General features: G+C 47.0%; 1 long non-coding RNA gene across 1 annotated transcript in view; it reads left to right on the top strand.

The window, feature by feature from the left end:
• Positions 1-25,425, top strand: part of LOC138422741 (uncharacterized) — a 68,466-nt gene that overhangs the window by 10,667 nt on the left and 32,374 nt on the right. Inside the window, exons 2-4 of the long non-coding RNA XR_011250001.1 lie at positions 8,490-8,580; positions 16,193-16,531; positions 24,193-24,299. This is a non-coding gene — a long non-coding RNA (uncharacterized lncRNA). The remainder of the gene's footprint in view (positions 1-8,489; positions 8,581-16,192; positions 16,532-24,192; positions 24,300-25,425) is intronic.

Consider the following 25,425-nt stretch of genomic DNA (forward strand, 5'->3'; position numbering starts at 1 on the left):
GAAAGAAGGGGAAATAAGTTTGGGGATCAGCTGTAGAGATAAACTGCAAAGTGAGTCTCCCTCTCTTCTCTGAATGCAGCACCCAGCCACACTTCCAGGTTCCCCTTCCCCAAGACGGCTTGCTTTTTCACTTCCTAATCTGTGTAGGTGTTTGCTATGGCCAGCTCATTCTCTTGACAAAACTCTATTAGCCTTTGCCCTGCATCATTCTGTACCCCAAGGCCAAATTTGCCTGTTACTCCAGGGGTTTCTTGACTTCCTACTTTTGCATTCCAGTCCCCTATAATGAAAAAGACATCTTTTTTGGGTATTAGTTCTAAAAGGCCTTGTAGGTCTTCATAGCACCGTTCAACTTCAGCTTCTTCAGCATTACTGTTCAGGGCATAGTCTTGGATTACCTTGATATTGAATGGTTTGCCTTGGAAATGAACAGAGATCATTCTGTCAACTTTGAGATTGCATCCAAGTACTGCAAAACCAGGTTGATTATATTCTTTGCAGTCAAAGATTGAGAAGCTCTATACAGTCAGCAAAAACAAGACCAGGAGCTGACTGTGGCTCAGATCATGAACCCCTCTATTGCCAAATTCAGACTTAAATTGAAGAAAGTGAGTAGGGAAAACCACTAGACCATTCAGGTATGACCTAAATCAAATCCCTTACAATTATATAGTGGAAGTGAGAAATAGATTTAAGGGACTAGATCTGATAGACAGAGTAGCTGATGAACTGTAGACAGAGGTTTGTGACATTGTACAGGAGACAGGGATCAGGACCATCCCCATGGAAAAGAAATGCAAAAAAACCAAAATGGCTGTCTGAGGAGGCTTTACAAATAGCTGTGAAAAGAAGAGAAGTGAAAAGCAGAGAAAAGGAAAGATATACCCATTTGAATGCAGAGTTCCAAAGAATAGCAAGGAGAGATAAGAAAGCCTTCCTCAGTGATCAGTGCAAAGAAAAAGAGGAAAACAATAGAATAGGAAAGACTAGAGATCTCTTCAAGAAAATTAGAGTTACCAAGGGAATATTTCATGCAAAGATGGGCTCAATAAAGGACAGAAATGGTATGGACCTAACAGAAGCAGAAGATATTAAGAAGAGGTGGCAAGAATACACGGAAGAACTGTACAAAAAAGATTCTCATGACCCAGATAATCACCGTGGTGTGATCACTCACCTAGAGCCAGACATCCTGGAATGTGAAGTCAAGCGGGCCTTAGGAAGCATCGCTACAAACAAAGCTAGTGAAGGTGATGGAATTCCAACTGAGCTATTTCAAATCATAAAAGATGCTGTGAAAGTGCTGCACTTGATATGCCAGCACATTTGGAAAACTCAGCAGTGGTCACAGGACTGGAAAAGGTCAGTTTTCATTCCAATCCCAAAGAAAGGCAATGCCAAAGAATGTTCAAACTACCGCACGATTGCACTCATCTCACATGCTTGCAAAGTAATGCTCAAAATTCTCCAAGTGAGGCTTCAACAGTACATGAACTGAGAATTTCCAGATGTTCAAGCTGGTTTTAGAAAAGGCAGAGGAACCAGAGATCAAATTGACAACATCATCTGGTGCTGGGGTCCAGCCTCAGCAGAGTCCAGGGATATCCTCAGGATGGACGACGTCGGCAAATGAAGAAAAATAGGGAAAGAGATCAGGAAAGACACGGGGTGACCAAGCTTCTTCGGTGAGTGAGGCCCACTTACTTTATTTTCCTTGGGGCTTTTATACCCTGAGTTATACATACAGCAAGGTGAAAAATGCAGAGTCAACTCAACATTCCATCAGTAATAACTTTTATCAATATCAGGTTTCTTCCTGCAAGAGCCTTATTTTTTGTACATCATCTTCTATCCCGGAGGCCTGTTGATATTCCATGACCTCTTTTTGATAAATATTGGTCAGCCAGAACAATAATCTTCCCTTAAAGTGTTTCTTCTTAAACTCCTGGCCTGTGTCACCCTTAAAGTACAGAGTTACATTTTTATGGAGCAAAGATTCAGCGGGTTACAGCAAAGAAAGAACTTATTAACTCAAAGTCTAATGTTGCTAATGCTAAGGCTATTATTTGTTTCTACTACATCCTGACTATATGCACTCCCAGGAGCACAATGGATAAGGGATGTGAGAACTTGGCAACAAGCATAGGCTCAACAATGTTGCAAGAGTCTAGATAAACCTGCCAAGTAAGCTAGAATGCTAACAGGGGGTTTGAATTGAAACACTCTTATCTTGCCCAGGAGACTTATTAACTAAAGCCCTAAGTTAACTCTTTCCAGCAAAAGATGGTCGGGGGCAGCTCCCTGTTAATGTCAGGGGAGTTGATGAAAGGCATAAAATAGTAAGACAGACAGATTCTGGTTTGAGGGTAGATGCTCGAGCAAGTCCAGGTGGGTCCCTTGAGTCCCGCTCTCGCCTTTGCCCATCAGGCCTCTTCCTCATGACCTTTGCCATGGGTGGGATTCTCCACGCTGGCTCCTGGCAGTCTGGATCACAGAAAAAGCAGGAGAGTTCCAGAAAAACATCTATTTCTGCTTTATTGACTATGCCAAAGCCTTTGACTGTGTGGATCATGATAAACTGAAAAATTCTGAAAGAAATGGGAATACCAGACCACCTGACCTTCCTCTTGAGAAATCTGACCTGTATATAGGTCAGGAAGCAACAGTTAGAACTGGACATGGAACAACAGACTGGTTCCAAATAGGAAAAGGAGTATGTCAAGGCTGTATATTGTCACCCTGCTTATTTAACTTATATGCAGAGTACATCATGAGAAATGCTGGGCTGGATGAAGCACAAGCTGGAATCAAGATTGCTGGGAGAAACATCAATAACCTCAGATATGCAATGACACCACCCTTATGGAAGAAAGTGAAGAAGAACTAAAGGGCCTCTTCATGAAAGTGAAAGAGGAGAGTGAAAAAGTTGACTTAAACCTCAACATTCAGAAAACTAAGATCATGGCATCTGGCCCCATCACTGCAGGGGAAATAGATGGGGAAACAGTGGAAACAGTGTCAGACTTTATTTTTTTCATCTCCAAAGTCACTGCAGATGGTGACTGAAACCATGAAATTAAAAGATGCTTATTCCTTGGAAATAAAGTTACAACCAACCTAAACAGCATATTAAAAAGCAGAGATATTACTTTGCCAACAAAGGTCCATGTAGTCAAGGCTATGGTTTTTCCAGTAGTCATGTATGGATGTGAGATTTAGACTATAAAGAAAGATGAGCAATGAAGAATTGATGCTTTTGAACTGTGGTGTTGGAGAAGACTCTTGAGAGTCCCTTGGATTGCAAGGAGATCCAACCAATCCATCCTAAAGGAGATCAGTCTTGAGCATTCATTGGAAGGACTGATGTTGAAGCTGAAACTCCAATACTTTTTCCACCTGATGCAAAGAGCTGACTCATTGGAAAAGACCCTGATGCTGGGAAAGATTGAAGGCAGGAGGAGAAGGGGACGGCAGAGGATGAGATGGTTGGATGGCATCACTGACTCAATGGACATGAGTCTGGGTAAATTCTGGCAGCTGGTGATGGACAGGGAGGCCTGGCATGCTGCAGTCCGTGGGGTCACAAAGAGTCGGACATGAGCTACTGAAAAAAAACATGAACCATCACATCATATAATTTTCATTTCTTTTTTGTGGTGAGAACATTTAAGATCTACTCTCTTAACAACTTTCAAGTATATAATACTGTACCATTAACCATAATTCTGTGCTGTACATTAGATCTCAAGATTTATTCATCTTATAACTGAAAGTCTGTACCCTTTAACCAATATTTACTCATTTCCCCCAGTCCCAAGCCCCTCATAACCACCAACCTGCTCTATTTCTACGGGTTTACCTTTTGCAGATTCCACATACAGCTATGGTCATACGTTGTCATTTTGTCTCTGACTTATCTCTGTTAGCATAAAGTCTCCAAGTTTCCTCCTTGTTGTTGCAAATGGCAGGATTTTTTTCCCATGGTTGAAGAATAGTCCATCTTCCTTATCCATTCATCTGTTGATGGACTTCTGTTGATGGTTGTTTCTGCTGCTGCTAAGTCGCTTCAGTCGTGTCCAACTCTGTGCGACCCCATAGACAGCAGCCCACCAGGCTCCCTCGTCCCTGGGATTCTCCAGGCAAGAACACTGGAGTAGGTTGCCATTGCCTTCTCCAATGCATTAAAGTGAAGTCACTCAGTCGTGGCTGACTCATAGCGACCCCATGGACTGCAGCCTACCAGGCTCCTCCGTCCATGGGATTTTCCAGGCAAGAGTACTGGAGTGGGTTGCCATTGCCTTCTCCGGATGGTTGTTTTTGTATCTTGGCTATTAGGAATAATGCTGCAATGAGCACAAGAGCACAGATAGCTGTTTAGGATGGTTATTTTAGTTTCTTTGAATTTTCTTTGGACTCAGAAGTCAGATGGTTGGATCATAAGCTAGTCCTCCATACCGTTTTCCGTAATGTGTATGCCTAGTTGCTCAGTCGTGTCCGACTCTTTGAGACCCCATGGACTGTAGCCTGCCAGGCTCCTCTGTCCATGGGATAGTTTCCACAGTAGCTGTACCAATTTACATTCCTACTGGTCATGTATAAGAGTTCCCTTTTCTTCACATTCTCACCAGCCCTTGTTATCTTTGACTTTTTGTTCATAGTCCTTGTCACAGGTGTGAGTTGATATCTCATTTTTTTTCCTTAATATTTATTTTCATTTTATTTATTTATGTGGCTGTGCCAGGTCTTAGTTGCCACATGCAGAATCTTTAGCTGTGGCTTGTGAACTCCTATTTGCAGCATGTGGGATCTTGTTCGGTGACCAGGGATGGAGCCCGGGTCCCCTGCATTGGGAGCCCGGAGTCTTAGTCATTGGACCACCAGTGAATTCCCTCTCATTGTGGTTTTGATTTGTGTTACTCTGATGATTAGTGCTGCAACTCTCTTTTCATGGGCCTGTTGGCCATTTGTATGCCTTCTTTGGAAAGATGTCTATTGGTTCCTCTGCCCATTTTTTAGTCAAGTTATTTGTTTTTCTGATACTGAGTTGTGTGTTCTTTGTACATTTTCGATATTAACTCTTTATCAGTCATATGATTCATGAATACTTTTCTCCTTCCAAAGGTTACCTTTGCATTTTGTTGTTACTTTTGTTGTGCAGAAGCTTCTTAGTTTGATGCAGCCCCACTAATTAATTTTTGCCTTTGTTGCTTGTGCTTTTGGTGTCATATCCAGACAACGAGATCAAACATAGTCAGGGTGGAATGGCCGCAGACTGGTGTCACATCCAAAACAAGTTGTGACCAAAACCAATGTCAAAGAGCTTTTTCCTTGTTGTTGTTGTTGTTGTTGTTTTCCTCCTGTAAGTGTCATGGTTAAGTGTTCATGCCAGTTAATTTGAGTCAATTTTTGTGAGTCATGTAAGATAAGGGTCCAGTTTCATTCTTCTGCACGTGTGATTATCCAGCTTTCCCAACACCACTTAGTGAATACTCTTTATTTTCTAGTACTTTGATTGCTCATATTTTACATTCTAAAGTTTGATTCTTTTATTAATTTTGGTACAAAGAAAGATTTAGAGATTCAGTTTTCTTTTTTTTTCTTTTTTTTAGATGTTACTCAGAGCTCCTGATCCTATTTATTCAATAATTAATCTTTTCCCCACCCGTGTAAAAAGTCCTCTTTTTGTTTATTAAATGCCCTTTGGTAGTTGAATATTTCTGAACTGTATTCTGTTCATGGATCTGCCTGTTCATATGCCAGGATGATGCTGTTGTGACCACTGTAGCTCTCTTGTGAGTCTTGATCTCTCACACCATCCTTTCTTTTAACCAAGAGTTTTAAGCCTGGAAGTGATGAGTTTACATATGTGTTTTGGATGGGTCCCTCTAGCGATAGTATGGAAAATCAGTTGTAAAGAAGAGACAGGGTGGAAGCAGAGAGCTGACATGGAAGACGATGAAGCCCTGGTTAAAAGCAGCGGATATGGAGAACTTCCCCGGTGGTCCAGTGGCTAAGACTTCATGCTTCCAATGAAGAGGGCCTGGGTTTGATCCCCAGTCAGGCGACTAGATCCCACCTGCTTCAACTAAGAGTTCGTATGCTGCAACTAAAGATCCCACATGCCACAACTAAGACTGGGTGGAGCCAAATAAATAATTAAAATAAATATTTTAAAAAAAGAAGAAGCAATAAGGATTGCCGGGGTCCAGCCCCGGTGGATCCAGGGTAATTCGAAGGGGAGACGGAATCGGCGTCCTAGGAAAAAACTTATTTAATTACAGATATAAAGAGAGATTAGAAAAGAATAGTGTAGTAGGAAAATTAGTGGAGAAAAAGAGGCTGAATAACTTGGTTTACATGGAATACCAATAAAACTCCAAGACAAGGAGTTTGCCAAGTGTCCACGCTCCAGATGGGAATTCAGCCAGAAGGGGAAAGAAAGAACGACACGGGGAAATCAGTCTTTCCAGAAACTGATCCGTTTTCTTTATTTTTCAGGTTTGCTTATATACTTTTTGTTATACATAAGGATGAATACAGAGTCATGCAGGGGTCAGCAGACCTGACCCTTGTCACAATCAGATGCTTCATATAAAATTATACAAAGGTCTTAGGGGTTTTACATCATCTTCTGGCCATGAAGCCTGCTGACATCTTATGGCCCTTTCTGATAATGGTCAGTCAACCAGAAAACTTATTTTTCCCAGGAGTGATTTTTTCTTAAACCAAGCGCCACCCTCCAAATAAAGTTGCATTCCTATAGGGTGAGGGTGTAGTGGGTTACAGTTAAGAAAGGAATTTACTTAGCCTAAGGTTTAACATGATTGATCTTAAAGGTTAATACTTATTTCTCCTATATGCTAGTTATATTCATTATAAGGGCAGGGAATATGGAGATTTAGCAACAAATATTGGCTCAACAAATGAAAACCCTTCACCAATATAATTTCTAATCAACCCACTATACTATACCAATAATTTTCTAACTTCTCAAAAGAGTCTGTATTTAGAAAGTTTTAAAGCATCTCATACCTCTCACGGTTGGGAAGCTGTAAACAATCACATGTGGCCGGATGAACCTGCTCAGGCAGGCTAGAGAACCTTCAGAGGAGTTTGTAAGTTGAAACACTCTTGTCACGCCCAGGAATTTTTATTAACTGGAGCTGCAAGTTAACTCCTTCTCCGAGAGAAATGGTGATGGGGGAGAGCCCCCCGTAAAGTTAGAGGTGTAGGTGAGAGCATGAGTAAAGTAGGCAGACTCTGGTTTTGGGGGTAGATGCTCGGGAACAGGGGGTTTCCTGAGGCTTGATCCCGCCTTTGCGTATGCCAAAGCCTCCTTCCTCATGACCTTTGCCATGGGCCGAGTTCCTCACGCTGGCTCCCGGCAAAGGATGGTTAGGAAGGCGAGCATGGAGACAGAAATGACAGGTCACTCACTAGGCAGAGATACGGATGAGGAAGGAGAGGAACATGGTGCTGAGATTCTACCTTGTGTTGTTCACTAAGAAGTGGAAGCCAGAAAAAAACAAACAAAAACCCCAGTAAGTTTGGTTGTGGGGATGGGAAGGAGAAAATGCATTAACATGCAGACATTCATCTATGCTGAGATGGCCTGTGGCGACACGCTCGGGTCCCTAGCAGTATGCATGGCTGTGTGTGTCAGTTTAGCACACACATTAGTTCACAGAGGCATTTATTCTGGTTTGTCCATTGGTGGTATTCACCGTACCCACCAGCAGCTTTCTGTCGCGTAGTCCCCTAGTTTTGGGGGCCCAACTTCCTCATGCCCATCCTACCCTCTCTGCTTAAGGAAATCTTACCTTCCAAGATTCAGCTCAGATCCTCGTCTTCTGGGGAAGGCTTCTGGAAACACACTAACCTTCTTTAGCTGCTTTCACACTATTTTCTGTTCAAGGTCCACCAAACACTGAAGCCCAAGATGAAGTGCTTGTGATGAAACCCTAATATATCTGTGCCTCCATTTGGCTCAGTCTGTCCAAAGCACTAAATACAGTTTAGCTCTCAACCTAGACTTCTCCCTGAGGATCTGTGTTCTCCCTGAGCATCTGTGTTCCCCCTGAGCATCTGTATTGGCTCATTCTGTCTTCCATCTTTCTTTCAATCTGTTTTCTGTGCTCTTATGTAAGTCTTTATTCTGATTTCTTTAAAAAAATATTTATTTTACTTGTTTCTTTGGTTGCACCGTGTGTTAGCTTCAGCATGTGGGGTCTAGTTCCCTGACCAGGGATCGAACCCAGGCCCCCTGCATTTGGAGTGTGGAGTCTTAGCCATTGGACCACCAGGGAAGTCCCTTCGATTTTTTTTTTTTCATCTCTTTTTCTCTCTGGGTCTAACTTCGTTCCTTGTTCTCCGGTGTTGTCTGTGGACTCATTGTCAGGAATGGAACTGGCAAAAGCAAAATATCCAGAGAGGGAAAAGGAATGAAGCCAGGGGAAGAGCTAAGCAAGCAAAATGTGACTTCTTTTCAGGTGCCTCAGAGGGGAGCAGTGTGAACACCTTGACATGAATAAATGTTGTCCTCCTGCCCTGCTGAGATCATTGAGAGAAGCACCCAGTTGGGTAAGAAACAGTCCTTCTGTTCCTCTAAGAAGATAGGCCAAGCCTTAGCTTTGAAATATTCCAACGTGTTTCATTGTTAAGGCCCAAGAGCGTGTTTTCAAGTTAAAAAGTATCTAGTTCCCCTCTGTTCTCTAAAAACAGTGGTAACTGAGGTGTCCATCTAAAATGGTGAGATTTTAGATATTTGGATATTTACTCCCAGTGCTGGGACACTGACACTATCAAGGTGTGTTACATTTTGATTTGTTTTGTTTTGCAAAATATTGGTGGGAATTAATTCAAAGCAATATTTTAAAAAATATTTACTTATTATTTACTGGGCTGCGCCAGGGCTTAGTTGCGGCGCACAGTATCTTTTTTTAAATTGCAGCATGCCAACTCCTCTTAGTTGCAGCATGTGGGATCTAGTTCCCTGACCAGGGATCAAACCGGGGCCCCGTGCAGTGGAAACGCAGAGTCTTCCATCAGGCAAGTCCTTCAAAGCAACATTTAAACTGGAAGACATTCTCTCTCAGAACTAAGAGGAGAAAATGTGGTCCAAACTGTGTGCAGGCTGCCTTCCTTCCTTGCGAGCGCACACACACAGAGGACAGGCTGCCAGCACAGCACACCCCACCTGCAGCCTGGCGCTTGGTGCAGATGCCCCAGACACCCCTACATGGGCTGCCCCCTAAGGCAGTGAGGAGGTACCGCCAAGATTCCCCGGCTTCAGAAACAGCCTCATACATTTTCTTCATGGCAGGACATGTCTCCTTGGCTGGGTGGGGCTTCTTTTTCCTCCTTCTCCTTTTCCAGTGAGGCAGCCAGCACCTCTCAAGAAGCCCCTTGGAGATGGTAAAAACCCATGCCTCCGAGGAGAAAGAGCTCTGCAGTCTCAGAGATTAGGTTTGAATTCACCAACGGGCTGTGTGATCTTAGGCAAGCTGTGTAACCTCTTTGAACCTCAGTCTGCTCACCTCCTGCTGCTGCTCCTGCTAAACTGCTTCAGTCGTGTCTGACTTTGTGCGACCCCATAGACGGTAGCCCACCAGGCTCCCCCGTCCCTGGGACCTCCTAAATGGGCATAAAAAATGTACCTGCAAGTGTTCAAAGTAACACATGTGCAGTTCTTGGCACCTGGTAGGTACTAGACATGTAGCAGCTATAACTCCATCTAGGTGATGAAGTGAGGGGAATCCTGCCATTCTCCTCGCCCTGCCTTCCCAGATGGGGTCCCCAAACAAGCAAGCAATAACTGTGAGTGCATTAGGGAGGCAGACCTGCTGAGTCACACGGCACTGTAACCAGATCACAGGTTCACTACCTGCATGTCCGCCCGTGAGAGCTGCAGCCGTGGCTGGTCCAGCTGTGCCTGGCCTGGTGAGGCCCCCTGCAGGCCCACATCTCAGCTTGAGCACAGCCTCCTCTTTAGTCCCTTCCAGACTCCAGCCACATTGACACACTGGCGTGTACTGTGGGTCAACTCATTTAATCTTCAAACAGTCCTGGGAGGGAATTCTCTCTCCATTTTTCCAAATGAGAAAACCAACCCCATGAGATGAAAAATCTCTTCCCTGTCATCACCCAGCCCATCTGTTACAGAGGCAGGATCGAAACCCAGGCTGTTTGAATCCAGAAGCATAGCTGACAAAGAGCCTCTCCTTGACTGATCTCTGGACAGCCTTCTCTCAGCTAGCTTTGCTTTTTGCGGTGCCAAGTGGCTTGCAGGAGCACTTGTGAATAGTTCCCCTGACCAGGGATCAAACCCAGGCCTCCACAGTGAAAGCACCAAGTCCTAACCGCTGGACCACCAGGGAATTCTGTAAGCTGTCTTCCTGACTGGGCTTCAGTGTCAGCCTATAAAAACCGCAGACTCTCTGCACCGAAGATTTAGTTCACCCTAGGCAGCAGCACATCCGAAGACCTGAATAAACACTAACATTGTTTCTAGTAGCTCAAGGCCACAGCCCTATGTTGGCCCAGCAAATGTGCTTGCCTGAGAAAACTCAAGGCTGCCACAAGTTACTGTTTATTCCAGCCAATGCCTCAAGATATGGCCCCTTTTCCAGTCTCCGGGAGGCTACAAGCCTAATTTCATTAAGCGCCAGTTAGCAAACCCACATAAGCTTCAAGTGGACCAGTGCCATCCTCCTGCCCGCTTTCTGTACATTTAGCAGGAATTTCCCTGTGTAAACCTCGCCATTGCCCCTGCCTGCTCTCTCATTCTTCTCTTAAAATGTGCCCCCGTACAAATGGAAGTTGAAGTGAGTTCATGCCAGGCCCTGTTCCTACTCCAATTGTTGTTTAGTCAATTAGAGTTTGCTCAAACTCATGCCCACTGAGTCAGTGATGCCATGCAGCCACCTCATCCTCTGTCGTCTCTTTCTCCTCCTGCCTTTACTCTTTCCCAGTATCAGGGTCTTTTCCAATGAGTCAGCTCTTTGCATCAGGTAGCCAAATTATTGAAGTTTCAGCTTTAGCATCAGTCCTTCCAATAAATATTCAGGGTTGATTTCCTTTATGCTATTGATACTGTGATAGCATATTATTAATATGTGTCCTTAACACTTTAATGTCTGTCTCTGTTTACCTGTGTCAAATAGCTCTTTACCACTACCAGGTAATCTAACTAATGCTGGAAAGATAGAGAATTCCCTGAAATCATTTCTCTATTCGGCCAACTTTTTTTTTTTTTAATAGGATCTTAGTTTCCCAACCAGGGATCTAACCTGCACCCCCTACATTGAAGTGCAGAGTCTTAACCACTGGACAGCTAAGGAAATCCCTCAGCCATCTCTCCTGGGAGAACGGTGCCTCCAGAGTACTTGTCCAATAGATGGTCACAGGTCTGGACCCCAGGTTTCTGAAGTCTGGGACTCCCCCGTCTTTCTGCTGTGACTCTCACACACGTTGGCAGGGTGGATGGAGGGGAGAGGGCTATAGCCACGTGGCACCTTGGAGGAAAGTGTAAATACTGAGCCAGATGTCGAGCACCTCTGGGATATCTGTGGGAAGAAAATAATTAGCATATGTTATAATCACATTTTGTTTCCTTTCCCAAGACACACTAATAAGAAGGCAGGCCCGGCCATGTAGGGACAGTGGCAAGCTGTTAATTGCACCACAGATAAAACTGGTCAGGCACGCTCATCACCACGCCAAGCTCGTTCACATCCAAGCATACTCTCACAGCCACACGCTGCCTCCCACTCCAGAGGGTGCTATGCTGGTGCAGCACCACATTTGCTACCTCGTTTGCCCCTGTTCACTGACAGGTGGGAGGGGGCTGGGGAAGCCAGACAAGGACCAGGTTGGTGGTGGTTCCTTCCCTCAGTCGTGTCTGACTCTTGCGACCCTATAGACTCTAGCCCACCAGACTCCTGTGTCCTTGGGGAGTCTCCAGGCAAGAATACTGGAGTGGGTTCCATTTCCTTCTCCAGGGGATCTTCCTGGCCCAGGAATCACACCTGGGTCTCCTGCATTGTAGGCGGATTCTTTACCAGCTGAGCTACGAGGGAGGCCCAAGGACCAGGTTAAATGTCCTTTATTCTTTAGATTCTTACCTCATATCTTGTTGAGGCCCTGCCCCCATCCCCCTGCCTATCCTTGTCTTTTTTCCATTTTATGTTAAGTTAAATTTAAACATTTTTTATTTTGTTTTTTTTTTTTTTGCGCTGGGCCATCACTGCGTCACACAGGCTTCCTCTAGCTGCGGCAAGCAGGGACTGCTCTCTAGTTGCGGAGCATAGGCTCCAGGGCTTGCAGGCTTCAGTCGTTGTGGCTCAGGGGTTCCAGAGCCGCAGGCTCAGTAGTCATGGCACACAGGCTTAGTTGCCCTGTGCCATGTGGGATCTTCTCAGACTAGGGATTGAATCCTGTCCCCTGCATTGGCAGGCAGATTCTTAAACACTGGACCACAAGGGAAGTCCCTTTCTTTTTTCATTTTAATTTTGAAAGTGGTTCTTTTGGGAGACCTATGCAGCATTGAGAAACTCGGTCTAATCCTTCTTCATCCTGGTGAACTTTGGAGAGCAGAAGGATCTTTTCAAAATTCATATCATATAAAAATTCATATTCATACCTTGACAGTCCAGTGGTTAAGACCCTGCGCTCCCAGTGCAGGGGGTTTGATCCCTGGCCGGGTAAGTAAGATTCTGAATGCTGCATGGTGCGACCAAAAAAACCCCAAAAGCAAAAACTCAAGTCAGTGCATGTCACACCACTACCTAAACTCACATTTGTCATGATTAGGACCAATAGCAGACTCCTAACCAAGGCCTCTGAGGCCTCACATGACCCAGCACCTCCCACTGCCTTTGTTCTGCACCCAGACACACTGGGCTGCCCCCCAGGGCCTCTGCCTCTGCTGCTGCTGCCTCTGAAGCAGCTTTGCCTGTTGGCATCCTGCAGGTCCGGTCCAACTGCCTCTTCTGGAACCAGTCCCCCATTCTGAGCCCCCAGCTCCCCATCCCCAGCAGTGCCTATCATGTCACCTACCTCAGCACCTGCAACATCACCCGCCACGGTCTCAGGCACTCGCCACCATCCCCCACTCGAGATGTGGGCCCCTTGATAATGGCAACTGAACCAGTTGTTTTCCCGCACATTCCCCAAGGCCTACACCAGCCCCCAGCCGAGAGGCGGGGTACAGTTCACAGTGATGAATGGAATTATTTCACGGAATAGGAGACTCTGGATGAGGGGCTGCAGGAGGCCGCATCTCTGACTTGCATCCATCAGGCACTGGTCATTGTCCCCCACCACCCCCTCCACTTTGCAGCACAGTATCTGATGGAGACTCTGGGTTGCCCCACAGCACGGCTTCTATTTCCATTCCTGCAGTGCATGACTTAACAAGCAAGGGGAACCTCAGAGGCCACAAGAGAAATTCTAGAGCCATGTGATAAACCAGGCCACTAGCCAAGGCATTTAGTTTTTCAGAACCTCCTCTTCCTTTCTAAGGCTGGAGGCAAGAATACAGGCTGCTAGAACCTTGTCAGAGTTTGCAAAACGTTGTTTGCCAGTGTGGCTGATGTTGTCACAGCAATTCATTTGGGGGCTTGAATTAAACTTTACCTTCCATGAGCAGCAGGTAGTAGAGGAGAGCCTGGACCTGCCTCCCCAGACCACGGGGGCAGGAGTATCTGGGGAGCCCTTTTACAAGCCCCCCATGACTCCCCAGTACCCTGAAGGTCCATAGCCCTGGCTGTAGCAGGCGGGCATTCTCTCCAGTAAAGTGGTTCCCTCAAGCGGGTCAGGTCTGTAATGTCAGGTAAGCAACTTAGCATGCACACATGCACAGGTCGTTCTTAGGGGCTTCCCTGGTGGCTCAGATGGTGAAGAACCTGTCTGCCATGCAGGATGCCCTGGTTTCATCCCTCAGTCAGGAAGATCCCCTGGAGAAAAGAATGGCTACCGAATGGAACCCCGTGGGAGGACGGCCCCTGCCCACATGGTCTGACCTGAAACGGGCAACTGTTGGCCACATCATCCCAAATCATGAGATTAGCATGAGGTCAACAGCCAGTGGCTTATCTCTGCCCACCACCTGGGCTCACAGGCACCCACTCCTTGAAGAGCTCGGATCTCAAGTGAATGAGCGTGTCCACCTTTCTCCACGAGTACTGCTCTCAGAACTGTAGTGGCATACTGCCCCCACCTCCCCCTACCCCAGCAACCGTTCTGACTACAGAGCAGATAGATGGGCATTGGCCCTCACACACCAGAACACCATGGTCCTTTGCTGACCTTACCATAAGCAGGAGTGAGATGGCTGATTCAGGGGTAGGGAGGTCACTGCGTCTGTGCCCTCCTTGTACACGGGTGGGCCAATGCACTGGGCAGAATCTTGTGTGTGTGTGCTCAGTCGTGTCTTGACTCTTTGCAACCCCGCAGGCAGGATCTTGTGTAAACTCAAATATGGGGAGGCAACTGATGTACTGAGACAGGGGCCAAGGGACTGGGACTTGGAGAGGAGGCATGGCATGGTTAGGCATGGCTGGGCCTGGTGTAAGAAGGACCTGAAAGTAAAGTGAAAGTGTCAGTCGCTCAGTGGTGTCCAACTCTTTGCAACCCCATGGATTGTAGCCCACCAGGCTCCTCTGTCCATGGGATTCTCCAGGCAGAAATACTGGAGTCGATAGCCATTCTCTTCTCCAGGGGATCTTCCCGACCGAGGGATCAAACCAGGGCATCCTGCATGGCAGCCAGGTTCTTCACTGTCTGAGCCACCAGGGAAGCCCCTAAAAATGACCTGTGCATGCGTGCATGCTAAGTTGCTTCAGACGTGTCCGACTCTTTGCGACCCTATGGATAGTAGCCCTTCAGGCTCCTCTGTCTATGGGATTCTTCAGGCAAGAATACTGGAGTGGGTTGCCATGCCCTCCTCCAGGGGATCTTCCCAGCCCAGGGAAAGAAGGACCTAGATTCCCCCAAATCTGAGCTGAGCTCCTTGCAAATTGAGTGACCTTAACAAGTCACTTCACTTTCTTGTACTTCTGTTTCACATATTCAAAATGGAGGAGGGACTAGGACCCCTCCTAGGGTTGTTCTAAGGAGGAAGAGGAAAGTCACGTGTGATGAGTGTACAACAAAGAGAGGCTGTTAGTCTACAGGAGGTTGGGCAAGTTGAAGGAGAGGGAGTCTTGCATCTGTTGTAAATGATTCAGAAGAACCAGCGATCTTAACTGTGCTCACCTGAATGCACTTATCAGCCGCTCCGGAGGCCATGGACAGGGATACCACTTGAATCATGGCAATATCCAGAGCTGCAAACTTTAAGGACAAGGAGCCATGGTGAGGAGGGCAGACCCCAGGGCGGAATGCTTGGAAGAACCATCTGTTTCACAGGGAGGAGTAGAAACCATGGCTCAGAACCGAGACCCAAGGTCCCGCTGGAATGTGAGGCAGCCCTGCCTGGTGTACAGTGTGTGTCCAGCACCAAGGGAGGGTGGAGGGGGTGGCAGTGGTGACCAGGACAGTGACTCAGCTTGTGGTATGGTGTGAGGAGGTGTCTGGTCAAGGACAGACTCCAGGCATCTTCCCAGGTGACTGGCAGTGTCCCCAGAGTGGGAATGGCTTGTGCTTCATTTGGGGTTGCAGCCAGCTCTGTTTCCAACTGGACAGTGGACCAAAGCCAGCCAGGACTCGGGGAAATTGAGCTGCGAGGATCTACCCTGAGTGTGGCATGCATTTGATCCCCTTACAGCCCTCATACCTGGCACTAGAGTGCTGCAAAACTGGGAACTTGAGCCTGGGTCACTCCCACCCCTCCACCCCTTCACCCTCCCAACACTGCCCCCCCAACCAAGGCCTCTCAGCTAAGGGGTGGAGGCCCCATGGAGAGCTGGAGCAGGCAGGTGTCAGCACAGCACCATGCCTGGTGTTAGAAGCACTCAGAAAGAGCCATTTAAGGAATAATGTCACATCTGAAAGTAAAGCTTCTCCTCTGGCTAATTCCTTTGCTTACTCTTAGTGTGCCTGATGTGTGGGCAGTCCAGGGAGGACGTAGCTGAGGCTGGGGGCCATGTTGCCCTATCAAGCCTATTGTCTAGGACCCGGAAATTCATCAGGTTGATAAAACAGAAAGTTCAGTCCTCTTTTATTGTCTCTTTTCTTTTTTCTCTTTTCATAGCTTTTTCGGTTTTGAAGAGCTGCCCAAGCAATTCCAAGAAGAGTTGATCACATTTATGTCAAGGAGCCAAGTGCTTTCTCTGAGGTGTGCAGAACCGGGAGGGAAGAGTCGGCATGTTCAGATTCAGTCCCTCACCACGACCTCAGGACCTGTCCTCTGTGAGGCTCCTGCCCCCCCAAGGCCTCCTGCCTCCTTCCCACCACATCTGGGAGGTGGGCTGCTCCATCTCTACGGGGGACTGGGAGACTTCTGCCAGGACTGTGCCCTGCTCTACCAGGGACTTCGCCTGTGGACACAGGAGACAGGACCGGAAGTGCAGGGCTGCGCCCTTCAGAGGAGGTAGGTGGAAACAGACTGTGCAGTTCATCTGCCACTTGGCCAGCTCTCCAGCCCCCAGAAACTTCCAGGGGGAAGAACCAGACACAGACAATGTTCGAGGGCACCGCAGGGCTAGTCAAATTGGTGCCTGCATAAATTACCTCTGGGAACCCCTTTACTCCAGCCCTTCTGCCCTTTTGGGGCAGGCCCAGCCACCAGCCAGGACAGAGCTTGCTCTGCGCCGCCTCAGGCCCAGGGCTCCCCAGGGTGTTGGGAGCCACATTAGGCATTATTGACAAAATGGAGGCGCAGCCCCAACCCCCTCTCCTCATCCTGGAGGCATGGTCCCGGGATGAAGGAGTTAGGTCTTGTGATTCTGACTTGTTCTCTCCTTTCTTTGGTTGAGTTGGCTGGAAAGAATGTTAAGGTGCTTATTGTTCTTGAGAGAAGCATGAGAAAGCACAAAGCCTTCTGCAGTTGTGCCCAGAAAATAATCAATAAAGTAACCATTGACATTTGTTCAAGGATCTTTACAAAGAATGTTCCAGGATGAGCATGTAGGCTGCAGCTTGAGGCCATGGGAAGGATTGTTATCTGAGACCTGTTTGTGAGGGGAATGTTTATGGCAAAGGAAGTTTGCTGAGCTTAGGGATTAGGATAATTAAGAATAGCCAGAAGCCTTTTTAGGAGATAGTGAGCTTAAGATACTAGGGGCAAGCAGGATTTAGAAAGATGAGAAATAAACTGAGGAATGTGGTACGTAGTCCAGACATCAGCATGAACTACAATGTAATCACAAGTCAACACAATTCTGAGAGAATGGCTGAAGCAGGAACGCTGTTTGAAGGGCAACAAGGAGACAATAAATCTGGGTGAGGGGGAGCTGAAAAGGTAAAACCTCTGATCTAATGCTTTTGTCGAAGTATAAAAGAAGACCTGCTGCTTGAAATAAACATGCAGTCCTGCACCTTGAGTCAGAGGCTGCATCACTTTCTGCCGACACCGCTCATCTCTTCAGGCTGATTCCTTGGCTGCTGGAGCTGGACTCTGGCACCAGGGAATCAGGCAGAGATGGTGGGCACCTCACACAGGCCAGGAGGACGCCCTCTGCTGGCAGCAGGACCTGCTTCACGTCCTGCGGGGCCCTCGGGAGCAAAGTCTGGGTGCCAAACCTCACTTGTGAACAACTCCTGTTGCAACAGGGATCCAAGTGTCTTTGAGAGCCGCAGGCAATCAGGAAAGGTTGTATGGGGTCCTTCCCCTCATGTTTTTTTTTTTTTCTTTTTTGACTCTGTCAGGTCCCAGCTGCACACGGGATCATTAGTTGCAGAATGTGAGATCTAGTTCCCTGACCAGGGATTGAACCCGGGCCCCCTGCATTGGAAACTCAATCTTAGCCACTGGACCATCAGGGGAGTCTCCCAACTTTTTTTTTTTAAGCTAAATACAGTTATGACACAAATAATATATCTCATGACAGATATAGTATACATTTGCAGACAAAAAAAAAAAAAGAAGAAAATACAGACACCTGGTATCCAATCATCTGTCACTTACACCTAATATTTGGTGGATACCCTTTTGCACTTTTTGAACATGCATATTACATACATAGGCTACCCCGGTGGCTCAGTGGTAAAGAACCCACCTGCCAATGCAAGAGACTCGGGTTCAGTCGCTGGGTTGGGAAGATCCCCTAGAGGAGGAAATGGCAACCCACTCTAGTATTCTTGCCTGGAAAATTCCATGGACAAAAGAGCCTGGCAGGTTACAGTCCATGGGGTCACAAAGAGTCAGACACAACTGAGCACACACAGACACATACATACATCTGCATTTCTTACCGAGAAATGGAGTCACACTCTATATAATGCTTTATAGCCTGATTTTTTAAATTTCGGAGCATCTCTATATATATTAAGGAATAATTTTATTTTGGAATTTCCTGCATGCCCATACCACAGTTATCTGACCAGGCTTCAGTTGTTAGCCTTATAAGGTGTTTTCGACATTTTATAATCAGCACTATGATGAACCTCCTAGTATCAAATATCAAATGTAATTACTCCTTGTGACCACATCTTCTAGTGGAATGGCCACATCAATACTATGGCACCTTCTAGGACTTCTTTTTAAATTTTTTAAAATTTTATTATTATTTTTTTTTCTCATTAAACTTTTTTTAATGGGTCTCAAATTCTGTGACAGATTTTTGGTCAAGTTGTTTTCATTAAAAAGTAATGATTTTAAAAACTAATAAACTGCCACACACAAAACATATGGCCCACAAAAAGAATTTCTTTTTTTTGTTTGTTTCTTTATTTACTTGGCTGCACTGGATCTTATTTGTGTCATACGAGATCTTCCATCTTTGTTGCAGCAGGTGGGGCATAGTTCCCTGACCAGGGATAGAACCTGGGTCCCTTGCATTGGGAGTACAGAGTCTTAGCCACTGCATCACCAGGGAGGGCCTACCTTCTAAGATTTCTAACACATACAGTCAAACTGCTCTGCAGAATGGGACTGCAGTACTATACATAAGCCCTTAGAGAGAGGTATTTTTAATAAATTTTGTTTGTTTATGCATTTATTTTTGGCTGCACTGGGTCTTCGTTGTTGTGAGCAGGCTTTCTCTAGTTGCGACAAGAGGGCGCTACTCTTTACTGCAGCGCACAGGCTTCTCATTGCAGTGGTTTCTCTCGCTTTGGAGCACAGGCTCTGATAGTGCATCAGCTTTGATAGTTGGAGTGCGTGGGCTCAGTAGTTGTGGCACATGAGCTTAGTTGCTCCAGAAAGTGTGGGATCTTACTGGACCAGGGATCAAACTTGTGTCCCCTGCATTGAAAGGCAGATTCTTAACTACTGGACCACTAGAGAAGTTCCAAGAAAGGCATTTTCAAAGATAAAAAAAACAAAACTGGTCACCCTGAAAAGGGTGTAAGTCTCAGGTTTGCTCAGTAATCCAAACCCAATGGATTCTCCATTCTTTGTACAGAGTATCTTGTGAAATATTTGTTTGTTTCATCTCTGTGAAATTGATACGAATGATTTGAATTACCGATCCCAGGTAGAATTTCCTTTTGTGTCGCCTTCCAACCTTTGAGGAGGTCACAGCAGAACAAAGTTTTTAGGACACATAGCGGGAGAAGGGTGGTGCAGGGCTGGATGATGGGACCCCAGGTTCTCCCTGGTAACTGATTTTTAAAGACAATCTGGTAACAGGGGTGGCCATCAGCAGGCCATCACCCTGTGGACCTTGAAATCTTGCTGCCACATGACCTAGACTTTCCCCCTTCTGGCCACCTCAGCAGAATGAGGCCTATTCCCTACCTTTCAGACTTCAGCAAAGTAGCAGATACAAAGCAAAGATAGGGACACAGCTCCTTGAAAGACCAACATCTTGCTTCACTAGCCAAGTCTACTCTCAGAAAATAGGATCTGACGTCTGATAGGAAAACAGACGGGCCTTCCTGCGCTCCAGTGCCCTCTCCAAGTACCTGATCAGCCGCATGCAGTGATGGATCCTGTTGGAACCCACTCAGCCCTGGAGGATCACGAAGCCCGGGCCAGACTCAGGACCATGTTCTCCTTGGGCACACGCGCCTACTGGAACACGACTTCGCTGTGGCCACCTGAAAGACCCAGAGGGTTCCCCTGAGTGATCTGCCTCCCCATTTTCCTCCGATGTATTTATCTCTTGCCTCAGGTCATCTACAGCAATATTCCTGCCTTTTGGTAGCCTTCTAACTGTGACATGGTTGAAGGGGGAGGGAGGGCAGGAAGGAGCCTATTAAAGATGGAAAATAAATCACTGATTTACAGTATCATAAATGAATAGTTTGACCTTCCTATTATAAAACATGACTCTGCCTTAAGCTGCAACTCCCTGGTGGTATGTGACTCTAACAATGTACTGCCCCTACCGAAACAGTGAAGGCAAAATGTGGATGTCATCAGCAGAGAGAAAGACTCCCTGTGAGAGAAACTTCAGGCCAGGAGGCTGGCTGTCCACGCTGGGGTCCAGAAGGGGGGTCTGGAGGGCACTTCCTGCCTCCTGCTCCATCCTCTGTGGCCCTGTCTGAAATTTGCCAACATGGACGATACTCATGGATGAAGGGAAAATGCAGGAGCACGTGGCCTCCCAAATCTCATCACACCCTTACAGGTGTTACTTCCTACCCTGGAGCAAGGGCTGCCCAAAGCCTTTTCCCAGACTCAGACCCAGACCCACACAGAGAGGCAAAGTGCTCCCAGGGGGGACGACCTGGAGCTTCCTTGAGCTCCCACACCGTCAACGGCCTGGTGACTTTTATCCTGAGTATCCAAGAAGCAAGAGCACGGACTGCTGCTGGTAGCATGGGACAGCTGGGCCTGTTTTTTCCACCATCGCAGAGTTGCCAGCGGGGACCCAGGGTGCCTGTCAGGAAGGGAGAGAGACAGACTCCCATCCTCTGATGCCAGCGCCACCAGGTCTCCTTGTACACGTAGCCCTGGGCCAGGGAAGCTGAACCCGTGAGCAGACGGGGCCCGTTTAAGACTTCCCATGGGTTTCCTTGGTGGCTCAGTGGTAAATAATCCACCTGCGAATGCAGAAGACACAAATTCAATCCCTGATCAGGGAAGATCTCACATGCCTCAGGGCAACTAAGCCTGTGCCCCACAACTACTGAGCCTGTGCTCTCGAGCCTGGGAGCCGCGACTACCGAGCCCCTGAGCCACAACTCCTGGAGCCTGCATGCCGCCTGAGCAATGAGAAGCCCGGGCACTGCAGCTAGAGAGCAGCCCCTGCTCGCTGCAACTAGAGAAAAGCCCGTGCAGCAGCAAAGACCCAGCACCGCCAAAATAATAAGACTAATCAAAAATAAAAAGACTTTCCGTGATCAGATGAGGATGTGCAGGCCCTTGATCAGCTATAAGAGCAATTGATTTTTGTGCCAATAAGGAAGAAATCCAACATCATAAGAGCCATTTTTTAAAAAAGCACTGCGTCGAGTTGAAAATATAACAAGGAGACAAGAGGCTGAAAATTGCTACCTTTTTGCTGGCAGCCTGTCAGTGGAAACATGATGGCTTTGGTATAGTCTTCAGAATCAGACCAGTCCTGGACTCTGGGTTCTCTGCTTGCTGTGGGGGGCTAGTACCTTAGGCAAGTGACTCAAGTCACTTCTCCATTCTAGTTTCCTTCTCTGTAAAATGGAGATAATAAGACAGACCTTCTGGGGAGTGGTGGGGACTCAGTGAGATGAGGTCTGCACAGCCCGTATGGAGCACACTGCAAAGTTAGTGCCTGGCAAATGAAAGGATTACCACCAGCCCTTCTGCTGTAGCACAGCAGACCTCGCAGCAGTCAAGAATGGCAAGCCCCTTGGTCTTTTCTGGATGGAATCGCAGGTTGTTTAGTCTTAATGGAGACAGCTCTAAGAAAACTGACCACTAGGGTGTATTCCATGCTGGGCATCTTGTGTTGGCCCCTTCAGAAGCATGCCCTGCCCCACCACTTCTGTGACCCAGGTGCCCAGGAGCCTGCATGGGCTGCGTCCAACAGCTCCCTTGTCCGGCTTTGATGGGCTCAGCCAATGCGGACACCAGCAGGCAACAGGAAGAGGCCTGCATGTTAATTCCCCACCTCCCTTCAGCAGAAGGCCAAGGAACAGCTGTATTCCTCTCTCAAGGGCCAGAGTTTGGTCAGGCAGCCCTCACCATATAGCAGTGACTATGTCTAGGTTCTTGCAATTACTCCTTGCCTGAGATGGCTTTAAAACAGGCCTGGAATTTTTTTTTTTAATTTCCTTGTATTTGTTCAAATTAGATGACTAATATTAAAACATACAAGTGACTTAAGACTTTAGAACTTTTCAATGAGCACTCACTGTGGAGCTGGATATTTGAGTGGGAGCCTCAAAGAAGAGATAGTTGATGGGGAAAAAAAAGAGTAAATGAGAATAACAAGTGAGATTTTGCTGAAAGAAGTTCACCTTTCGATTTCAAGGAAATGGTTGAACGTACAAAAGAAAGATGAAAACTGACATCCTTTTAATACTATGTGCCGAGGACTTAGCATTATTATTTTTCATAACCATGCTGTTGGGTGGATATGGTTGTTTCAATCATAGAGATGAGGAAATTAAGGGTTAGAGAGGTTAACTCACTAAGCTAAAGGCTAGGCACTTCAGATCTGGACAGGTCTGCCTGATCCAGAATGTCTGACTGTAGCGTGCCAGCTCTTTCTTGCATATCGTGTTTCCAGAAGAGTGAGAGAGTCAGAATTATAGATGGAGACTCCAAGTGGCACAGGTCCATTGTGACGATCGGGAAAGACATGCTGGATATAATGGCTGATAGAAGGCAATAAAGGATAACCTTTAAGGGAACCATTATTGGCATGAGGAGGTTCTAAAGGGATCTGATGGTAAAGAAAATGTAGAGCCAGTGGGTGTAGGTTTCCTGATGGAAAACTTTATTGTAGGAGCTGAAGCCTTGGCAGGCAGAGATACCAAGAAAGCAGGCTGATCCAGACCACAGACTGGAGGCGCCATATCTTTGCTCTAAATACTAGCAGGGAGAAGGATTCATCATTGCATGACTTTCCAAGATCTTGCCTGGCTTCCAGAGTGTAGCTCGTGAACTTGTCCTCTTCAGCGTTAAACCCATCTATGTAATGAGGCCTACAAAAAATAACTCCTCAACCGGGAAGAGGTTCTCTCAAATGCCGCACATAGGCGGAGGGCTGGGCTAGATGGACGAGGACCAGGCCGATAGGCTAAGGGCACTGCTCGCCCATTGGCTGGCATCAGAGAATGTTTCAGAGAGAGAGGGAAGGTAGCAGCCCAGGAGAACCAGGAGGCTGGGATGGCCGCCAACCCAGTGAGATGGGACCAGCAAGACGTATTGAAAAGGGAGCTGCCCGGCCAAGAGGGCCTGGAGGCAGCAGCGGGCCCGGAGGGGGAACGGGAGGCGGAGGAGCCGGGGTGAGTGAGGCAGGGGGCAGAGCAGGTGGGTAGACTGCAGCCTGGTGGGCTGAGGGGCGGGGAGGTGGCCCAGGTCTGCAATTTTTTAAACTCTTTTTAAAAATTCGGTTTATTTATTGTATTTTTTGGCTCTGCTGGGACTTCCGTGTTGCCCAGACTTTGTCTAGCTGGGGAGAGCAGGGGCTACTCTCTAGATGCGATGCGTGGAATTCTCATTGCGGTGGCTTCTCTTGTGGCCCAATGTGGGCTCTAGGCGCATGGGCTCCAGGAGTTGCGCTCCTAGGCTCTAGAGCACAGGCTCTGTTTTGTGACCCACGGGCTTCGTTGCTCCACAGCATGCGGGATCTTCCTGGACTACGGATCAAATCTGTGTCTCCTGCGTTGGCAGGTGGATCCTTTACCACTGAGCCGCCAGGGAAGCCCTGCAATTTGTTAACACTCCCTGGTGGCTCAGAGGGTAAAGCGTCTGCCCGCAATGCGGGAGACCTGGGTTCAATCCCTGGGTCAGGAAGATCCCCTGGAGAAGGAAATGGCAACCCACTCCAGTATTCTTGCCTGGAGAATCCCACAGAGGAAGGAGCCTGGTAGGCTACAGTCCACGGGTTGCAAAGAGTCGGACACGACTGAGCGACCTCACTTTCACTTTCCTACCACAAAAAGAAAAGTCTAATCTTTCACCTCTGGAAGTATCTCACTTCTAACATTATAATGCAGGTGGAAGTGGTGATGAGTGACTCCAGAGACGAGGACAGAAAAGGTGATCAGCTTGTGCCCAGCCCTCTCCCCTCAGAACACACGCCTCTGCAGCTCTGAGCCACCAGGTATGAAATTCAACTACCCAGAAGCTGCCATACTGGAGAGACCAGGTGTAAACCACTGAGACACAGAGAGAGGTTCAGCTCCCCTCTGCCCCCATGCAGGTGTGTGAGCAAGGCTTCAGGTGACCCCAGCCCTCGGCCTGCAAGCCACCCCAGCGGTGGCATTCTGTCAAACAAGCATTCTGTCCCTAGACTGCAGATCTGTGAGTAAAATCATTGCTGTTGCTGTTGACAGGCACACAATTTTGGAGTTGCATGTTGTGCAGTAGTTACGACTGGAAGCCCGTGCTTGCACCTTCAGACCTGGAGGTGGTACCAGCTCCTGCTATTGCACAGGCTGCCCTCGCATCGTAGAGAATTATTAATAACTGGCCCAAATGTCAATAGTGTCAATGCTGAGAAACCCGGCCTTAATGGCCTCACACAGGCAGCATCTCATCTAGCGACTAGAAGGACACTCCTAGGGGTTGTGCAAAATGGAACTTTTTTATAGGAAGAAGGGTGGGACAAGGGAGCTATCAGCAGAAGTAAATAAAGGATTGTTTTTGGCCAGGCTATCTTTTTGGAGAGAGGGAACAGACAAAGATATTGTGTCGGTTGCCTCCTCATCCACTGGGCCGGGCGGGAAATGGAGAGGGTCCACGTGACAGATTATTTCAGTGGTGCTGACCAGAAAATTCCAAACTGGTTAATTAAGATTGCATTTCTATGAAGGTCAAAACTGCAATTACAGGACTTCCCTGGCACTCCAGTATTTAAGACTCCACACTTCCACTGCAAGGGGTACAGGTTCAATCCCTAGTCGGGGGACTAAGACCCTGAATGCCATGTGCTGTGGCCAAAAAATTAAAAAAGCAAGACAAAAATGTAAAAAAAATCTGCAATTAGGTTATATATTAAACCTAGGTTTGGTGTCATGGGCATTAGCACAAGTGATGCCATTTAGGGCCAGTGATTTTTCTCTTTAATAGTATATGTTATATATATTACTATATAGTGATATATATCACTCTTTATATATCACTATATAGAGACATCTTTTATTTTCTTGACATCAAAAATTGTCTTCCACCCTGACCCCAACCCCTGGCACTGAATTCCACAGAACAAGACCTGATTTTGTTTGGTA

Source organism: Ovis canadensis, chromosome 17, assembly GCF_042477335.2.
Source record: "Ovis canadensis isolate MfBH-ARS-UI-01 breed Bighorn chromosome 17, ARS-UI_OviCan_v2, whole genome shotgun sequence".
NCBI lineage: Eukaryota > Metazoa > Chordata > Mammalia > Artiodactyla > Bovidae > Ovis > Ovis canadensis.